This window comes from Bos indicus, chromosome 4 (assembly GCF_029378745.1).
Source record: "Bos indicus isolate NIAB-ARS_2022 breed Sahiwal x Tharparkar chromosome 4, NIAB-ARS_B.indTharparkar_mat_pri_1.0, whole genome shotgun sequence".
Taxonomy (NCBI): Eukaryota; Metazoa; Chordata; class Mammalia; order Artiodactyla; family Bovidae; genus Bos; species Bos indicus.
Genome location: NC_091763.1, coordinates 108977899 through 108997609, shown reverse-complemented (window position 1 = coordinate 108997609; position 19711 = coordinate 108977899).

The following is a 19711-nucleotide window of genomic DNA, read 5'->3' as shown; positions in this document are numbered from 1 at the left end:
TATATCCTATATGATTCTGGTTACAGTAAGCTTGCTAAACTCTATTTTGAGTTCAAACTATAAAAAAACCAATGGATTCAGTTTCATGACTGAATACCAAAGTAATAACCTAAAATCAGCATATACTGTCATAAATACACACATACATAAGTGTTTAGAAGATATGGTGGAAGAAAAGATTCTATTTTTAATGGCAGAAACACCAAAAGCAAAGGCTAAAATAACTTGCTGTGAATTGAAAGAAAATACGTAAGACATACGGAGAATATTTTTAAAGAGTAGATAAATACATTAAATGAAGATTGAACAAATGAAAACATATACTGAATATTTTGAATTCAAAACACTGCATCGTAAAATATGTCTACCCCATGTTCCACCCCACCTACATCAACACACACACACACACACACACACACATACATAGGCACACTAAATTCTATGCCCTTTTCTCGCCTTTTTAGCACTAATTATTTATTCACCTTTGAATATACCATTTCATTTGCTCATTGCACTTTCTTTTTTCACCAGAATCATTTCTTTCCTTTCACCATAATGTGAGCTCCATAGGCAGTTGACCTCCATCAATTAGACAAGTTCTAATGCATAACAAGTATTCAGTTAGCAAGTACTGTGGACACAAAAAGTGAAGTGAAATGAAGTGAAGTCGCTCAGTCGTGTTTGACTCCTTTCGACCCCGTGGACTGTAGCCCACCAGGCTCCTCCATCCATGGGATTCTCCAGGCAAGAATACTGGAGTGGGTTGCCATTTCCTTCTCCAGGGGATCTTCCCGACGCAGGGATCGAACCCAGGTCTCCCGCATTGCAGGCAGACGCTTTAACCTCTGAGCAACCAAAAAGCGTTGCATAAATGGGAAAATACACCAGGTTATTTATTGTATAAGTACAATCAACATTTTATAGATAGATAGATCAATAGACAGATTCATTTCTGTATCCCATTCCCTATTTAAGTTTTGTCCATAGCACTAAAAACCTTTAATTTATTATACTATTGATCCTTTTTATTGTCTTATTGTTTATATAGCACCACTAAAATTAAGTTCCTTAAGGACAATGACTGTTTTCTTTTTTGTGCACTCTGTATTCCCAGCATCAGGACAGTGCCTAGCACAGAGTTAGTACCAAATAAATTATCCTACACATACAAAATACATTCAAATAACAATAGCCTTTCTTCAGACCTATATAAACAGATGTTGAAATTCTTATAAAAAATAAAAATATTCAGTGCCTTTTAATGAAAGGTCCATGAAGAAAGTCTAAACACCAGGAATTTGAACATATGAAGTCTCAATATTTGAAATAATATGGCCCTAACACATGAATCATTGGGACAGAAACAAAATATAACATAAAAATAAATCAGACAAATACATATATATATGAAACTTTGGTATATGAAAAATGTAGCATCTCATATTAGTAAGGGAATATCTATTATTCAATATAGTATTCACCCAAAACCCACATCATAAACCAGGATAAACTTTATATAAATGATTTAAATATATGGTGTGAAAAAATGTTTGATGAGGAAACAGGCATATTGCTTCATAATTTTGGAGTAGGGAAGGCCTTGTTCATTTTAGACAAAATCCAGAAGCCATAAAATAAGTGATTGATCCTAGGTTCACTTGTTCAGTTGCGCTTTGGGGAGGGAGGGACGCTGCAAACGAATGGACTAATCAAAAATATACAAGCAACTCCTGAAGCTCAATTTTAGAAAAATAAATGACCCAATCAAAAAATGGGTCAAAGAACTAAATAGACATTTCTCCAAAGAAGACATACAGATGGCTAACAAACACATGAAAAGATGCTCAACATCACTCATTATCAGAGAAATGCAAATCAAAACCACTATGAGGTACCATTTCACGCCAGTCAGAATGCCTGCGATCCAAAAGTCTACAAGCAATAAATGCTGGAGAGGGTGTGGAGAAAAGGAACCCTCTTACACTGTTGGTGGGAATGCAAACTAGTACAGCCACTATGGAGAACAGTGTGGAGACTCCTTAAAAAAACTGGAAATAGAACTGCCTTATGACCCAGCAATCCCACTCCTGGGCATACACACTGAGGAAACCAGAATTGAAAGAGACACGTGTACCCCAATGTTCATCGCAGCACTGTTTATAATAGCCAGGACATGGAAGCAACCTAGATGTCCATCAGCAGATGAATACAGATGTATACAGCTTTCTTATATGCAATGGAGTATTACTCAGCCATTAAAAAGAATACATTTGAATCAGTTCTAATGAGGTGGATGAAACTGGAGCCTATTATACAGAGTGAAGTAAGCCAGAAAGAAAAACACCAATACAGTATACTAACACATATATATGGAATTTAGAAAGATGGTAACGATAACCCTGTATGTGAGACAGCAAAAGAGACACAGATGTATAGAACAGTCTTCTGGACTCTGTGGGAGAGGGAGAGGGTGGGTTGATTTGGGAGAATGGCACTGAAACATGTATAATATCATATATGAAATGAATCACCAGTCCAGGTTCAATGCAGGATACAGGATGCTTGGGGCTGGTGCATGAGATGACCCAGAGGGATGGTACGGGGAGGGAGGTGGAGGGGGGTTCAGGATGGGGAACACGTGTATACCCGTGGCGGATTCATGTTGATGTATGGCAAAACCAATACAATATTGTAAAGTAATTAACCTCCAATTAAAATAAATAAATTTAAAAAAATGATTGATAAAAGCAACCTCATAAAAATAAAAAAAACTTTCTATAAGTATTAGGGAAATTAAAATTAAAGTAGTCTTGTTCAGGCTTCAGAGGTAGGGGAGCAGACTTCTGACTGACTTCTGACCTTGCCTGGACCCAACTGGACTACCTGCCTGCTTGGGAACACATCAATTGTTATTAGCAAGTTAAGCAGCTTGTTAGATAAGAAAGGGAGTAGGTTTTGGAATTTCTTAAGCCCCTGGAGTTCTGGGTAACCACCCCATTCCCTCTCACCCTGAGGTCTAAGAAGTCTTCTGACTCACAAGGTGAGACAAACAGCTTTGTAAAAGTTAAAACTAAAGCTGCATTTTTGCATGCAAACTGATAATTATATCAGTCTGTGGCCTGCGATTACAAATGGGAGCTCTCAAAACTGCAATCTGAAGTCTTACCCATGGGGTAGATGAACTACCTGGGACCCTTTCCCAATAAGGACTCCAGATTGCTGTTAACGAGGGCCTTCCCAGCACTGTTCAAGTCTGGATGTAGGTTGTTGGCCCAACTTGGTGATGTATATGCTATTACTTCTCTCTGTTGCTTCTATTTCTTTTCTTTTAATGACTGTATTTTGTCACCCTGCTTATTTACCTTATATGCAGACTACATCATGAGAAACTCTGGACTGGAAGAAACACAAGCTGGAATCAAGATTGCCAGGAGAAATATCAATAACCTCAGATATGCAGATGACACCACCCTTATGGCAGAAAGTGAAGAGGAACTGAAAAGCCTCTTGATGAAAGTGAAAGTGGAGAGTGAAAAAGTTGGCTTAAAACTCAACATTCAGAAAATGAAGATCATGGCATCTGGTCCCGTCACTTCACGGCAAATAGATGGGGAAACAGTGGAAACAGTGTCAGACTTTATTTTTGGGGGCTCCAAAATCACTGCACATGGTGACTGCAGCCATGGAATTAAAAGACGCTTACTCCTTGGAAGGAAAGTTATGACCAACCTAGATAGCATATTCAAAAGCAGAGACATTACTTTGCCAACAAAGATTCATCTAGTCGAGGCTATGGTTTTTCCTGTGGTCATGTACGGATGTAAGAGTTGGACTGTGAAGAAGGCTGAGTGCCGAAGAATTGATGCTTTTGAACTGTGGTGTTGGAGAAGACTCTTGGGAGTCTCTTGGACTGCAAGGAGATCCAACCAGTCCATTCTGAAGATCAGCCCTGGGATTTCTTTGGAAGGAATGATGCTAAATCTGAAACTCCAGTACTTTGGCCACCTCGTGTGAAGAGTTGACTCATTGGAAAAGACTCTGATGCTGGGAGGGATTGGGGGCAGGAGGAGAAGGGGACGACAGAGGATGAGATGGCTGGATGGCATCACTGACTCAATGGACATGGGTCTGGGTGAACTCCGGGAGTTAGTGATGGACAGGGTGGCCTGGCGTGCTGTGATTCATGGTGTCGGAAAGAGTCGGACACGACTGAGCGACTGAACCGAACTGAATGACTGTATATTGAGACTAAGTTAAATAATCTTCTATAAAAATTGAAATGGTTTCTTTGTGTGTAACATGTAGTTTCTTTTGTTAATGAACCCTCAGAACCTAAAACTGGAAGGGAGGGGAGTTTGGAGGAGAATGGAGACATATCTGTGTATGGCTGCATTCCTTTTCTGTTCACCCAAAACTATCACAACATTGTTAACGGGCTATGTGTACATGAAAGTGTTAGTCACTCAGGCACGTCAGACTCTTTGGACTGTGTGTCCCGGCAAGAATACTGGAGTGGGTAGCCATTCTATTCTCCGGGGGATCTTCCCAACCCAGGAATCAAACCCAAGGGTCCAGAGTATTGCAGGCAGATTCTTTCCCATCTGAGCCACCATGGAAGCCCCACTCTAATATAAAATTAAAAGTTAAAAACAACAACAACAACACACTCTTGGCAAAGCAATAAGGGAAAATAGGCAAGGTAAAAACATGAAATAGGAAAAAACATGCAACTCACATCACAGAAGCTAATCTTCTTAATAGACAAAGAGCCTCCAGAAATCAATCACAATAGGTCAATAACACAATAGAAAGACAAGTAAAAAACATGAGCAAATACTTGTCCCCAGAGTGAAGTGATTCTTTATCATATAAAAGTTGCTGAATTTCACTCATAACAAGAGAAATGCTGATTTAAACTGCATAGGTTTACATTCTTTTCACTTATCAGCTTAACAAATACCCAATGAAGCGTTAACACCCTCTGTTGGTAAGGCTAGGGGAAAATATACTATTGACACTAATGACATGGCTACCAACCTCTATGGAGAACAATTTAACAGTATTTTTCAAAATCACAAATGAACTTTTTGACTCAACAACTGCACTTTTGAGGAATTTTCCTATAGTATACTTGCACATGTACAAAATATCTTGGATATGATACTGTTTTAAGGGGGGGGAAAGTCTGTTAACAGGAGACTGGTTAAATAAATCACTGTAAAATGAATAAGAACATCCTATGTGTGTGTGTTACTCACTCAGTCATGTACGACTCTGCAACTCCATGGTCTGTCCATGGAATTCTCCAGGCAGGAATACTGGAGTGGGTTGCCATTCTCTTCTCCAGGAGACCTTCCCAACCCAGGGATCAAACCTAGGTCTCCTGCATTGCAGACAGATTCTTTACCATCTGAGCTACCAGGGAAGCCCCAAAATCAGGTGAACCACAATATAATGATATATTAATACAAAAATATACATAATGTCATGTGTTGGAAGAAAACAAAGTCTAGAAGAGTATGAATGCTATGCAGATTTTTATGGAAAAATAATAAAAATGCTTATTTCTCTATTTAGATTTGAATCATGAATCTGTATATGAATACAAACGACAGTTATATGTTAAACAGCAGAAGTACTAGAAAGATGAGACAGAACCTTAAAGCCTCCTATGCTGCTGCTGCTGCTGCTAAGTTGCTTCAGTCGTGTCCGACTCTGTACGACCCCACAGATGGAAGCCCACCAGGCTCCCCTGTCCCTGGGATTCTCCAGACAAGAACACTGGAATGGGTTGCCATTTCCTTCTCCAACGCATGAAAGTGAAATGTGAAAGTGAAGTCGTTCAGTCATGTCTGACTCTTAGCAACCCCATGGACTGCAGGCCACCAGGCTCCTCCGTCCATGGGATTTTCCAGGCAAGAGTATTGAAGTGGGGTGCCATTGCCTTCTCCAAAGCCTCCTATACTGCTTAGCAAATTGCTTTATTCTATTGTTATTATTTTTTTTTTAGTAAGTATTAGGCCAAGCATATGTATATTTACCTAATCATTTTATTGGAAAATATTTAAATACCATTTCCCATATGCACTAATTCAATCACACTGATTCAAGATGTTTACAATCATTACATGATACTGTACTAGCAAAGACAGAAAGCATCTTCACATGATGCTTTTTGGCATTGATGAGATAATACTGCATTCTTTACTAAACTTATTCTTGCTTTCTCATAAGACATGCTCAGACAAAGTTTCCTTTTGCTATTAGTATAGGTTTTTCAAAGTATCTCAGCTTTGATTTCACAGTTCAGATGTTATGAAATTCAGGCAGTCAGTAGACCTTGATCTTAGTTTACAGCTTAGTAATTAAAGTATGGCTGAAGTATCACCTGGAAGCTTATTAGAGATGCAGAAAGGAAGGTTCCAACACAGAACTGCAGTCAGAATCCTCATTTTAAAAAGAGCCTCAGATGATGTTTATGCCTGTGAAGTTTGAGAAGCACTGATTCACAGAACAATACTCCTAGGTTTTTTGGCTACTCACAACTTAGCGACTGAATAACAACAATATATACATGCAGTATTTACACGTATTTTAAAGTCTCCTGTAAATTTTTCTACCTTGCATTTTATTTGCCATTTCTCTCTCTCTCTTTCTCTCTCAGCTTTTCTTTTCCCTGCTGAATGTTTTTCTTTGTCTAAGTTCTTTTCCTGTTCTTCTGTTATCAAGATATCAAAAGATGTTTAGTCTGTGGGATCTGGGCAATTTTATACTGTTTTAACCTGTGCTGGGTGCTTCCTTAGTGGCTCAGATGGTAAAGAATCTGCCTGCAATGCAGGAGCCCTAGGTTTGATCCCTGGGTCAGGAAGATCCCCGGGAGAAGGGAATGGCTACCCACTCCAGAATTCTTGTCTGGAGAATTGCATGGACAGAGGAGCCTGGCACGCTACAGTCCACGGTGCTGCAGAGACTACTGAGCAACTAGCACTTCCATTCTCACACTTTTAGCCTATACTAGAAAATGCAACCTTTATGAACTTCCTTGCCCTAATTTCTTCACTCTCCACTGTTTTAATTTGTTTCTGATTATGGGAGTATTTATTTGGATACTGCTGGGGTAGCAGACTGGTGAGTAGTAGGGGCAGTAAGAGATATTGCAATAATTTTTCAGTATTATATGGTAAATAATCCTAAGAAAACCACTTATATGTGTTCACAGACAGAAGTTACTTTAAAAAAGTATCTTTAGTATTAAATATCTAATGAGTATTTTTAAATTTTATTTGGGGGGATCAATAATCCATTTTTGAGAATCCTAAGAAAAATTTTTTTCAGTAAACTGCTTTAGACAGGTATATAAAGCTTTGCATATAGCTTCTGGGCATCCTTGTTCTCTGAAACCTACATATGGATCCTGAAGTCCATATCCTAAGCTCAAGCAAAAATAAATATGAATATCTACACTTCCTTATCAGTGTTTTAAACAACTAAAAAATACAGATTGTCCTGGGAAAGAAAGTGAATGTTTGGTCCCTGCTGCTGTACATTAATTGTGAAATACTGGTATAATCATAACAAACCAAATGAAATATAAATTTCCTTTAGTAAACTGAAGATAATTAATCCCCTTCCAGATGATGAAGTGGAGAAGTCCAATAACCATTTGTTTTATGATGTAAAGCTCCTTACATGCAAAACTGTAGGGTCAGGAATGCTCAGCCAACTGAGCAATTGGGTTGGCTTCACATCCTCAAGTGCTGTATAATTTAGGTCAAGTAGGTTAATTAGCATATTATTGTTTGGCCAAATGAATAGCAAGGAGTTGCCAAACCTAAATTCCTTAAATAGTAACACATAAATCTTGGTCCTGTGGCACTTCTACAGATGGCAGCACGCTATCTGATAGATGGAAAGGGCTGCTCGAGCATAACATTAGGATTCAAAATAGCAAAAGAACTCTACACTGAACAAATTTTACCAGAGCAGCAGAAATCTATCATGTTTGTTTTGTTACTGTAACTCACATTTCCCCAACTCAATCTCATAAAGAAATAAAGGGACAAACACAGAAGGTAATAAGGGAGGGAGTCAACAAAAACAGTTTATGCAAAAACAGTGTACAGTAAACTCCATTCTATGAAAGGAATGATGTAAACTGTTGTACTGTTGCTTTGCTTTGTATGGATAATAAACTTCTAGCTCTCTTCCATTTGTTTCTTACTTATCTTGCTCTTTACATTATCACACAGTATTTATGGAAACATTTGATCAAGTATTCTTTCTCCATTTTATTGTATTTTGCCTTCTATCCAAAGGGCATTACATTTATCCTTAAATAAAAACAGAATATAAATGTACACAATTCATTAGGAGAGCAGTCTCTAAGAAAACATTTAATAAGAGTAGAAAATGGCCTCTACTTTTTGGCTAAAGATCTTTTCGGAAATTATAATTTAAATCCTGTATCCTGTGTGTGTCAGCGGTCCACAGAGTCAACCCCAGGTTTGGTGATGCACTGGAAGGATTTACATGACCCAGAAGCACTGCTGTGCTTTTAGTTTATTACAGAAAGAATATATAGATGACATTCAGCAAAGTAAGAACTGTATCAGGCAAGTCCAGAAGAAACCAGGTATGAGTTCAGTTGTCTTCTCCCAGTGTATTTACACAGTTAGTATTTAATTCTCCCAACAACATGTGACAACATCCAGGAAGTGCTGCCAGCCAGCAAAGTTCACCTGAGCCTTGGTATCTAGTAATTTTAGTTGAGAACTAGTCATCTAGGCATGCAGCACCTGTGTGATTAACCTTAACTACTCCAGTGTGAGCCTCCCAGAGGTCAAACTGATATCAGATCAGATCAGTCCCTCAGTCGTGTCCGACTCTTTGCGACCCCATGAATCGCAGCACGCCAGGCCACCCTGTCCATCACCAATTCCCAGAGTTCACTCAGACTCACATCCATGGAGTCAGTGATGCCATCCAGGCATCTCATCCTCTGTCGTCCCCTTCTACTCTTGCCCCCAATCCTTCCCAGCATCAGAGTCTTTTCCAATGAGTCAACTCTTCGCATGAGGTGGCCAAAGTACTGGAGTTTCAGCTTTAGCATCAGTCCTTCCAAAGAACACCCAGGGCTGATCTCCTTCAGAATGGACTGGTTGGATCTCCTTGCAGTCCAAGGGACTCCTCGAGAGTCTTCTCCAACACCACAGTTCAAAAGCATCAATTCTTCAGCGCTCAGCCTTCTTCCCAGTCCAAATCTCACATCCATACATGACCACAGGAAAAACCATAGCCTTGACTAGATGAACCTTTGTTGGCAAAGTAATGTCTCTGCTTTTGAATATGCCGTCTAGGTTGGTCAAAACTTTCCTTCCAAGGAGTAAGCGTCTTTTAATTTCATGGCTGCAGTCACCATCTGAAGTGATTTTGGAGCCCAGAAGAATAAAGTCTGACACTGTTTCCACTGTTTCCCCATCTATTTGCCATGAAGTGGTGGGACCGGATGCCATGATCTTCGTTTTCTGAATGTTGAGTTTTAAGCCAACTTTTTCACTCTCCTCTTTCACTTTCATCAAGAGGCTTTTTAGCTCCTCTTCAATTTCTGCCATAAGGGTGGTGTCATCTGAATATCTGAGGTTATTGATATTTCTCCTGGTAATCTTGATTCCAGCTTGTGTTTCTTCCAGTCCAGCATTTCTCATGATGTACTCTGCATAGAAGTTAAATAAACAGGGTGACCGTATACAGCCTTGACGAACTCCTTTTCCTATTTGGAACCAGTCTGTTGTTCCATGTCCAGTTCTAACTGTTGCTTCCTGACCTGCATACACATTTCTCAAGAGGCAGATCAGGTGGTCTGGTATTCCCATCTCTTTCAGAATTTTCCACAGTTTATTGTGATCCACACAGTCCAAGGCTTTGGCATAGTCAATAAAGCAGAAATAGATGCTTTTCTGGAACTCTCTTGCTTTTTCCATGATCCAGCAGATGTTGGCAATTTGATCTCTGGTTCCTCTGCCTTTTCTAAAACCAGCTTGAACATCAGGAAGTTCACGGTTCACATATTGCTGAAGCCTGGCTTGGAGAATTTGAGCATTACTTTACTAGTGTGTGAGATGAGTGCAATTGTGCGGTAGTTTGAGCGTTCTTTGGCATTGCCTTTCTTTGGGATTGGAATGAAAACTGACCTTTTCCAGTCCTGTGGCCACTGCTGAGTTTTCCAAATTTGCTGGCATATTGAGTGCAGCACTTTCACAGCATCATCTTTCAGGATTTGGAATAGCTCAACTGGAATTCTATCACCTCCCCTAGCTTTGTTCATAGTGATGCTTTCTAAGGCCCACTTGACTCACATTCCAGGATGTCGGGCTCTAGGTCAGTGATCACACCATCATGATTATCTGGGTCATGAAGATCTTTTTTGTCCAGTTCTTCTGTGTATTCTTGCCATCTCTTCTTAATATCTTCTGCTTTTGTTAGGTCCATACCATTTCTGTCCTTTATCGAGCTCATCTTTGCATGAAATGTCCCTTTGGTATCTCTGATTTTCTTGAAGAGATCTCTAGTCTTTCCCATTCTGTTGTTTTCCTCTATTTCTTTGCATTGATCGCTGAAGAAGGCTTTCTTATCTCTTCTTGCTATTCTTTGGAACTCTGCATTCAGATGTTTATATCTTTCCTTTTCTCCTTTGCTTTTTGCTTCTCTTCCTTTCATAGCTTTGTAAGGCCTCCCCAGACAGCCATTTTGCTTTTTTGCATTTCTTTTCCATGTGGATCATCTTGATCCCTGTCTCCTGCACAATGTCACGAACCTCTGTCCATAGTTCATCAGGCACTCTATCAGATCTAGGCCCTTAAATCTATTTCTCACTTCCACTGTATAATCAGTGATAGAATATGGCTCAGGTCCTGAGCGGAGAAGGCGATGGCACCCCACTCCAGTACTCTTGCCTGAAAAATCCCATGGACGGAGGAGCCTGGTAGGCTGCAGTCCATGGGGTCGCTAAGAGTTGGACACAACTGAGCGACTTCACTTTCACTTTTCACTTTCATGCTTTGGAGAAGGAAATGGCAACCTGTTCCAGTTTCTTGCCTGGAGAATCCTGGGGACGGTGGAGCCTGATGGGCTGCCGTCTATGGGGTCGCACAGAGTCGGACATGACTGAAGTGACTTAGCAGCAGCAGCAGCAGCAGCAGCAGTGGCAGCAAGTCCTGAGGTGTACATGCAAAAATCCTTATTTACCATAAATCATGTGAGCATAATTTATCTGGTGTGGACCAAGGCTTCAGTTTTACTAAGATATTCTTATCAGCCAGGTTAATCCACTGGCTCAGAGGTTACCTCCCAGGGGCCATCCAGGGGCCAGTTCTGAAGATCTTTGGAACGTGCAGTGTTTGGGCAACCCAGCACGGTGTTGTTCAGCTGCTAAGTTGTATCTGACTCTTTGTAACCCCATAAACTGCAGCACGCCAGACTTCTCTATCCTTTACTGTCTCCCTGAGTTTGCTTAAATTCATGTCCATTGAGTCAATAATGCCATCAACTATCTCATCCTCTGTCATCCCCTTCTCCTCCTGCCCTCAACTTTTTCCAGCATCAGGGTCTTTTCCAGTGAGTCAACTCTTCACATGAGGTGGCCAAAGTATTGGAGCTTCAGCTTCAGCAACAGTCTTTCCAATGAATATTCAGGGTTGATTTCCTTAATGTCCAGGGGACTCTCAAGCGTCTTCTCCAACACAACTGGAAAGCAGCAATTCTTCTGTGCTCAGCTTTCTTTATGATCCAACTCCCACACCCATACATGAATACTGGAAAAACCATAGCTTTTGGCTTTAACTATACAGACATTAGTTTGCCAACAAAGATCTGTCTTGTCAAGGCTATGGTTTTTCCAGTGGTCATGTATGGATGTGAGAGTTGGACTGTGAAGAAAGCTGAGCGCCGAAGAATTGATGCTTTGGAACTGTGGTGTTGGAGAAAACTCTTGAGAGTCCCTTGGACTTCAAGGAGATCCAACCAGTCCATTCTAAAGGAGATCAGTCCTGGGTGTTCATTGGAAGGAATGATGCTGAAGCTGAAACTCCAATACTTGGGCAACCTCATGCGAAGAGTTGACTCATTGGAAAAGACCCTGATGCTGGGAGGGATTGGGGGCAGGAGGAGAAGGGGACGACAGAGGATGGCTGGATGGCATCACTGACTCGATGGACGTGAGTTGGAGTGAACTCCGGGAGTTGGTGATGGACAGGAGGCCTGGTGTGCTGCAATTCATGGTGTGGCAAAGAGTCAGATACAACTTAGCAGCTGAACAACACCTTGCTGGGTTGCCCAAACACTGCATGTTCCAAAGATCTTCAGAATTGGCCCCTGAATGGCCCCTCAGACACAACTGAGCAACTGAACTGAACTGAACTGAAACAGACGTGTGTCAGCAAAGGGGCCTGTCTGCTTTTTAATATGCTGTCTATGTTTGTCACAGCTTTTCTTCCAAGGAGCAAGTGTCTTTTCATTTTGTGTCTGCAGTCACTCTCTGCAGTGATTTTGGAACCCAAGAAAACAAAATCTGTCACTGTTTCTACTTTTTCCACATCTATTTGCCATAAAGTGATGGGACTGTATGTCGTGATCTTAGTTTTTTGAATGCTGAGTTTTGAGTATTTAGTTTTTGAATGTTGAACCCAGATGGCTCTAGCCTTGATTAATTCTACCCATGTTCTTCATCATTCTTCCAAATTTTTCTGCAAGCTATACAATTTTTCTTCAGCAAATTAAGTATATGTTAAAATTTCCCTGAGTCAGATTTTGTTGCTTTCAACAAAGTACTTTGTGTTATGTAAGAACTCTACTAAGAACTTGAAATAATACAGAAGTAAAGGAATAGTTATAGGGAACATTTCTAAATTTGTAACAAAAGTCTAGTAACAGATTTCAAGGTTAGCATAATTTTTTAAAGACTTGAATATCTTGCAATGACTACCAATTTCTTCCCTAATTCTGTCTGAGTAAATTCTAATATGAGATGACTTCAGTGGGTTCTGTTGTGAAGTCTAATGAGAGTCTCAGTCTCTCCCAGGCTACTTTCTGGTCTTTCTAAATGTGACTCAATATCACCTTTAATCCTGAGTTTCACTGTATTTTGTAATTCTCTGGTCCTATCAAATTTCCCTGAATCTACATAAAGATTCTTATTATGTAGTCCTAAAATTCTACCTTATACTTCAGATTATTTTATATTAAGGCTAAATTTCCTACACATTTCCTGAAATATTTTTGTCCCTAAGCCTTAAGGAAATTTAGTTCCCATTCAGGTCCAATGTTACTCTACACTTTACTGGCACTCAGCTTTGTCTAATTTCACTATAGGTCATTTGATTTTCGATGATGGACACAATGTTTCTAGAAGTCTTTATGAAATGAAAACAAAATAATCTTTATATTACCCAATCTAAGGTCTTCCACTGAATTCTTATTCTAGACGAACAAAAAAATATATTTCTTGATTTATTTGCAAAGCAGAAATTCTTAACAAGCCCTGAAGCCCAATCCTGAAGTTCAATCTACCCTTCAATGCAGGAAGGAAGATTTTTGCCTTGAGTCATGAACCCTCTATTGGCATTATCTCTTCCAATAAACAGGGTGAGTTTGCAAATCAAACTAATGTTCCCACTTAAAGTTACCCAGTACTTTTCTCAATTATAATTCAGATTCTTAGAGCCAGAGATCACTGCTTGAATATCCCAGACCTGCATACAGAGCATGTGTAGACTTCTTCCTAAGGTCTATTCTCCTGAGAGAGACCATATAGTACATATTTATCCCACAGTCCAAGGAGCCACCATTTGCAGAGGTGTGGAAAGAGCTTGGGCACACGGGCTTTGTGTCCACAAAGGTGCATAAGGCCCCTCACAATGTAGGGCCCAGCAAGGATAGGAAGAAAAGACAGGTGAGCTAGTGTAAAGAGCTGAAGGCTGAGACTACCATCATCCTGAAAGTCACTATAAGAATCTAAGAATTTTAAATGTAAAGCGGGCCTTTCAGGCCATTATAGATGACATTTGTCTAGGCAAGAAAATAGTTTTCTCGCTTTACTTCAATTTTAAAAGATATTTTCACATATGGTGTATGGACTCCACTTGTACCCATATTCTAGGCAAGGTTGCTAATATCAAAAACTTGGCCCATCTTCTCTGGGATAAGTTGTTCAAATCTATACCTTTTATAGAATATGTTTTACAGCAGGAATTAATATATTCTGCAGAGGTTATATAGACACATTCTGACTTAAGGGGATGGATAATTCACATATTTTTAAGACTGTCACACAAATTGGAGAAAATTTACCAAACTTAATTACAATATTCAGAAATTGTAGAATAGGATCCGTTTCATGCAGAACCTACATTTTGCTTTTCCACTTCAACCAACTCTTCTCTACTTTTATCCTTTTTTAATCTTGTGTTTACTTTTTACACACAATGTTAGAAAATAAATGCTGTCCTGCTGTTGCTGTGAACTCTTATCTTCTGTAGGCAGGAGACCTGGGGCTCTAATCCAGATTTTAGAGAACAAGGACTGAGTGTTGAAGGAGAATCTTGGTTAATCAAAGATTTGGGGACAGAAGGTAAGAGAAGGCTCAAAAAAAAAAAAAAAAAAAAACCCAAAGGGAGAGATATAGGCAAAGCCTAGACAGAAAATAAAAGAGGCTATCACAGAAGCCAGGCACTATGGAAAAATTAGTTTTAGTAAAGTGAACAAAACACAGATCCTGGAGAAATTCCCTAAATCTTCTAGCCACAGAAGGACACTTGTACTCACGTTTGCGGGGGAGGGTATTATTCAGGGGTGAAAAGACAATTCAGACTTGTGGATATGAATGTAAGCCCATTCTAATTAAAAGTGAAATACTTCCAAGATGTAATTATAAAGGAGTAGCTGTGTTTGTTAAGTGAACAGGTCAGGAGTGAGGGCAATGAGAGGGTAATGATATGTACAAAGTCTCAGAATTAAAACCACACACACAAAAAAATACCCAGGAAAAAGGGATGAAAAGAAGGAAGGAAGTGAGGAAGGAAGGAGACATGCTTGTTCAAAAGGCAAATCTGGGGAAATAACATGATTTTTTTGGGAGATTTGAATAATAAATAAATTGTAAAATCAGAAAGGAAAGAAGGTAAACTAAGTGTGAAATTTTAGGCAGGTTAAAATAGCAGAAGGGATGTGAGAAGCTTAATATAGCCCAAGTAAGCGCTCATATATTAGATCAAGCAAGGCAATGAGTAGATAAGTTTTGGGGGAAAGGAAGAGAGAGAAAAGGACATAGGATGAAGATTAATTAAATCAAAATATCTAGATATTACAGGGAGTCCAAATACTATTCCTACTACAGATAACATTGAAATCCACTTGACAATCAAAAGTCATTCAGTCACCCAGCCATCATCTGTTGAATACTTCCTATGTGCTGATCCCTGGGCTTTTTACAAGCTATAAAGTGCTGAACAAAGGAAATATGATCCCTGATCTCCTGGGGGCTTACTGTCCATGGGAGCAACAGATGATTCAAAAAAATTTTACACAGATTCATTGTTGTTCAGTCACTAAGTCATGTGTGGCTCTTTGCAACCCCATGAACTGCTGGGTGCCAGGCTTCCTTGTTCTTCACTATCTCCTGGAGTTTGCTCAAACTCATGTCTGTTGAGTCCATGATGCCATCCAACCATCTCATCCTCTGTCAACTCCTTCTCCTCCTGCTCTTAATCTTTCCCAGCATCAGGGTCTTTTCCAATGAGTTGGCTCTTCCCATTAGGTGGCTAAAGTACTGGAGCTTCAGCATCAGTCCTTCCAATGAATATTCAGGGTTGATTTCTTTTATGATTGACTGGGATTATCTCCTTGTAATCCAAGGGACTCTCAAGAGTCTTCTCCAGCACCCCAATTCAAAAGCAACAATTCTTTGACACTCAATCTTCTTCATGGTTCAACTCTCACATCTGTACACAACTACTGGAAAAACCATAGCTTTGACTATATAGACCTTTGTCGGAAAAGTGATGTCTCTGCTTCTTAATATGTTGTCTGGGTTTGTCATAGCTTTTCTTCCAAGGAGCGAATATCTTTTAATTTCACGGGTGCAGTCACCTTCCACAGTGATTTTGTAGCCCAAGAAAATAAAATCCTTCACTGTTTCCACTTTTTCCCCATCTATTTTCTATGAAGTGATGGGACCGGATGCCACACAGATTCATAACTAATATAAATCGAGAGGCTGAGTTTCCAAATATAAATTATTGTGTAATAAAGCAATGTTTCAATATTGAAACTAGGAGTTCATGGACCTCTAGACACTAATATCAATGAATGATCTGAAATATGAAGGGAGTATTGGCCAAGTATTGAGAGAGACTGGAAGCAGTTCAAGTAGAGAAAAGAGGATGTGCAAAAGCCCTGAGCTGAAAAAGGATTTGAAGTATGTGGGTTGCTGAGTGAAGGCCAGTGTAGGTGGAACACAGTAGGTATTATAAAGTTAGGTCATGTCTACTGGTTTTAAGATTTTGAATTTTTTATTGAAGCATAGTTGCTATAAAATATTATATGTTACAGGTGTACTATAGGGTGATCCATAATTTTAAAGGTTATATTCCATCTATAGTCATTATAAAACTTTCCTGTGTTCCCTGTGTTGTTCACTATATCCTTATAGCTTTATTTATACCCAATAGTTTATAACTCTTACTCCCCTCCTCTCCCCCCTTTGTGATTTATATTCTAAAGAATAAACATTCATTTTCAGTACAAGGTAAGACCAGACCAATGTTTTGAAGTACATAGTAAGTCAAAGAAAGCAATCAAGATAGGTTGGCTTTTTAAAAAAATGGAATATTTTGAATCAAGTGAATTTTTCTAAAATATAGAGATTGTAAGATTTTTAGATATACAGGCATCTTAAGGAATATGAATCTTAAGGATACTAGGCTAGAGACAACAAAGAATATTAATAAGTAAAGAACATATGTGCCAAATATAAACTCAAGCTGTTCCATACTCATGCAGAAGATAAGAAACTTTGGATCGCAAATAGCTCTTATAAAAATGGTTGAAATTGCTTGCTTAAGTGGAATATTCATAAACAATGTATGGTGCATCAGAATATCATAGATTCTGCAGCTCTACACAGCTGTGTTATGTTGTAGTAACATCGTTCAAGTACTAATAAAGCAAGACGAAGTCTACACACACAATGCTATAAAAATGATGACAGCCACCCATCACAGGAAATTGGAGGCACTACCAGAGGAACTGGCATCAACATCTACTGAAGGATATCTAAATTAAATGAATTCAATTCTATATTTATGTGTTACATGAAAACTAGAATGTATCTATGTTTAGCTACTTATATCTGATTTTTTGCATTAACTCTAACAAGATCTGGAAACATGAATTCATCATGACCTCCAAAGAAATCTTTCTTACGAATGAGAAAACATGAAAAAAGCTCTGAACTTAACATAGTCTAAAGACTATTGTCCTAGTGCAAAATTCTTTGTTCAAAAGCATTTCATCTTATCTTCAAGCCTCAGTTTCTTCTTATGCAAAATAAACATGAATTCACACTTATTCTCCATTTTCACTGTGCATGTTAAGAGCACGAGTATATCGTCACGGTTTTGAGGAGAGGCTCTACTATTTAACAACTTGAGATAATCTCACTGTGTCTCATTTTCCTTATCTATAAAGTGGACCACTTCCTGGAATTATCAGAATTAAATCTTTCAGATTAGCACCCATTCTATACTATGGGACCAATGGATATTACTTATTGTTTTACTAATGTCTATTGAATATGTAAAAAATATTTAAGATTATAAAGTGCTATGCAAAGTGCAAGTCATTATTATTTTTATTGTGACATTTAAATTTCCTCTTAAATTCGAAGTTCATCAATATGAAATTTAGTCTTTTATGACAGTCTGATTTTTGTGGCTCATTGTGACCCTGATGTTTGTGGCTAATTCTGACAACTGTCAGTTAGCATAAAAGAAATGTATCTGATTGCTTAATATACAGCAGATATGACTAGTCAAGATTGGCAGTGACAAATATTTTCATAATCTACTCTACAGCCACTCTACAACCACTCTCCATCCTGTTCTGGGCCCCTGAGGATTATCTGTATGGATTGCATCAACAGGATAATGGTGCTTCTTGCTTGCAGTTGAGTTCAGCCAATGAGGAGCTCTAGAATGATCAGAGAAAGGGAGGGAATGTAAGTTCTTTCATTATATTCATTCTCTGCTCTCTTTAGTCTGGTACTATCAATTTGTAAACCATGTATTCCACTGATTCCTTTCCTTATGCTGGTTGTCTCTTCACCAAAGCCTGTTCTCTGTTCAAGGCAGCTGGCTTGACATGACTTTATCTCCACCTCTTTGTTTCTTTGGCCCTAGGACTGGTATCAGCTCCACTGTTACCGTTCCAGGTCCCGGTACTATTGCAGCTCCCTAGCAGCCTGCCCACATCTCCATCATATGCCACATTGTAAATAAGCCTGTCTCGAATGGTCCTAATTAAATATCTTACTGAATGGACTGAATTTAAGTAGGAATCTTAAATTATTCTCTAATTTTACTCTCTCAGATTTTTCATTGTAGACAATGTATACACTCTGGCACCGTAGAGCCCCAGAATTCCACTGTGACAAGACTCTACAAGAGTCAATTATGGAGGAATTGGGCTTCCCTGGTGGCTCAGCTGGTAAAGAATCCACCTGGAACACAGGAGACCCAGATTCAACCCCTGGGTTGAGAAAATCACTTGGAGAAGGAAATGGCAATCCACTCCAGTATTCTTTCCTGGGAAATCCCAGACAGAGGAGCCTGGCAGGCTATAGCATATGGGATCACAAGAGTTGGAAATGACTTAGCAACTACACCACCACTACCAAGGTGCTTGATTATTCATTCCATAGGCAATGCTTGGCAGGGAAGCAAACACTTCTTAGGAAGAAGCCCAAGAAGCTGTCTGTGTTAGTTAATGCTATAGCCCACGACTTCTTGAGATTCTAGAGCAGAGAGCGGGGAGGGGGAAAAAAAAAACTCAAGAAGGGAAGCTGTCGCCTTGCATGTAGGAGTATAAATCGACTAACTTCTATTTGAACACATATATTAATGCACCCTCATTTGAACCAGCAAGTTGCTGATGTCTCAGTTCAGTTCATTTTGGTTCAGGATGTTCAGTTGCTCAGTCATGTCTGACTTTTTGCGACCCCATGGACTGCAGTGCTCCAGGCTTCCCTGTCCATCACCAGTTCCCAGAGCTAGCTCAAACTCATGTCCACCGAGTCAATAGCACATATTCTTAGATTAGTATTTATCAATAACAATTCACTCTTTGTAACAAGTGTACCATACCATGTTAATACTAGGAGAAATGGTGTAGAATATATAGGAACTCTTCTGTCTTCACAATTTTTTTCATTTAAAAAATATTTATTTATTCATTAATAAAATAGCAATAAATCCATTATAGTTTAGTTTACATTTTAATAACAAAAATTATTTTTCAAAACAAAATTTTATGAGAAGGGTGGTGTGGTCTTACATTCCACCCACCCCTCTCTCTCTTTTTTTAAATTTTTAATGAAGTATAGTTGATTTAAAATGTTGAGTTACTTTCAGGTACACAGTAAAGTGAATGTTATCGATATCAA